This window comes from Dipodomys ordii, unplaced genomic scaffold, assembly GCF_000151885.1.
Source record: "Dipodomys ordii isolate 6190 unplaced genomic scaffold, Dord_2.0 Scaffold5, whole genome shotgun sequence".
Taxonomy (NCBI): domain Eukaryota; kingdom Metazoa; phylum Chordata; class Mammalia; order Rodentia; family Heteromyidae; genus Dipodomys; species Dipodomys ordii.
In genome coordinates, this window is record NW_012267221.1 from 1032944 (window position 1) to 1035187 (window position 2244).

Consider the following 2244-nt stretch of genomic DNA (forward strand, 5'->3'; position numbering starts at 1 on the left):
AACTACAGGTGGAGGTAAATTGCACTGCTGGATGAAGGGGAAGGCATGTGACAGGTCTAATATTATAAAGGAATATCTTTATGAGCACTGAAAGTTTGTGTACATAGAATGATTTTTCTCCTGTTTAGGAAGATTACAGAAAACTGATGTATTGCAGGTCAGAGCCAAAAGCAAGAAGTACAACCAGCAACAATATAATAACTATTCAACAAAAGTACAGATGCAAGAGATTACATTTGTTTCAATTTAAGTGTGTTTCTACTTGAAGATATGAGCACCTGATCTGATGTTTACATAGAAACTACTTCCTTTTTATATATCTTGAGTCTCTCTTTTCCATCAGAGTTAATGAATCATGATCATATCATGAGCCTTTACTTATAACTATGGTACATGGGCATTTAAATAACCTTCCTCATACTATAAGCTTTCTCAACAACCATTTGTCCACTTCTCTCCAATTACAAGGAAGAAATATCCACTTTCAAATACCAAGATTTAAACATGGACCCTGGGTCCTAAGCCCACTAGCCTTTCAGGAAGTTTATCTTTTAAAAAAAAATGTGTAGAATATAAAAAAGAATCACCCTCTGATCCCACCCAGCAGAAAACATATGCAAACCCACGGTATGTGTGGAGGGGAGCTACAGCCCCAGTCAGGAGCTGGCTGGACTGAAGTGTTGAGCAGGCTGGAGCCCTTGTTGCTGGCTCTAAAACAAGCGTGCTCTATAGCCAAAGGTCTGTTGATGCCATCAAAGTAATACCGCTGCCATACGCTCTTCCTCAGGGGCATGGATGCCTCGGCCTTCCACACACAGCTCGGTCTCTCCATTCTAATCAGTGAAAGTCAAGGTGATGGTGACAAAGTACTCATCTGGCCAAGTCTTAAACCTCCACTTCATCGCAAAATGCTTCTCAGGAACCAGATCAGTAAATTCCCCAGACACATTGCTGTTTACCATGTGGAACGTCGGACCTTTATCTGCTTCTAACATTACAAGAGCATGAGTAAAGGGCTAACTAGCTCTCGTGTGGTAAACACTCCATAGAGCTCTTCTGGTGATGTCAGGAAGGTTTCTCTAAGGGTGATCTTACAAGTGGGGATTTTGACACCAACAGGTTTGGCCTGGGATTTTGAAGGAGCAGGCTTAACCTTAGCTCCTCAGTTTTCAAGGCTGGCTGCCCCCACTGGGTCTACCGACTCTCCACTCACTGTGGGTAAGATCATGCCCTGAGGGAACTCTGTTTTGAGGGTACTGATGTAAATTCCCATGGCTTCTCTTAGAAGTTTCACCCTTCTTCCTTCATTAAGGCCACAAGATTAGTGTCAGGCTTATCTTTGACAAGGCTCACACTAATCTCCACTTCATCTACACTGTTTTCATCAGACAAATTAGAGATTTCCACATGTCCCTTGTATTGTACTCCCGACTTAGAGGTATCTGTCCAGTTCAGTTTGATGCTCCATTCATAAAAGAAGTTTGCCTTTCCGATTGTTAATAGATGCTTCTCCATCTATTCACTTCGGTCACCTCACACTTGCCCCTCCTCATTCTGTACGTGAACAGCCAGAAACAGTTTTCAGCTTTTCTGTGGACCAGTTTGAAGCATCCCTCTCTGTCCAGTGCCAGTTGTTGACGTTACTGGCATCCACCCACTTATCCATGATCCAGCGTGGGTCGCCCTCACCCCATTTGGCCATCAGCTCTCCTAGCCCTCCGCCACCAGCTTCCAAGCAGCCGCAGACACAGCCTCAGGACGGCTCCGTCCCAGCCCCACAGCACCACCTGCAAACAACTAGAAGCTCAGGAAGTTTATCTAAGCCCTTTGGCGTCATCAGTCTTCGAGCTCTTTTTCACCATTATTCACCTATGCTCAAGTATCACTCACTTGAGACTCTGGAAATCTGGATCTCATGGCATTTCTCAGCCATTGCCCTTTCTCTCTAAGATTCCATACACAAGAGAATTTGAAGAGTGAAGCAGCCTCTTCACCTCTCGGGCCCTCTGGAATCCACTCTACTCAGGAGTCTAGCCACACTAGAAACTATCCTCCTGACAAAAATCATGCACATAGCTTGATTCAGGGTCTACACTTTTTTAAAAAACCATTTTTATATTTCAAAATATGTAGTGATAGGCTATTTTCTTTATGTTGGCTTCCATAAGATTATACCCTGTCCTCAGCTTTGCTATCATCTCTTCCTGGCTATTCTTTACCTTATTTTTCTGACTTCTTCTCTAC

At 43.5% G+C, this 2244-nt stretch overlaps 1 pseudogene; it reads right to left on the reverse strand.

Moving 5' to 3' along the window:
- Nucleotides 1-710: 710 nt before the first annotated feature.
- LOC105994930 lies at nucleotides 711-1702 on the reverse strand (annotated as a pseudogene).
- Between the last annotated feature and the right edge of the window lie 542 nt (nucleotides 1703-2244).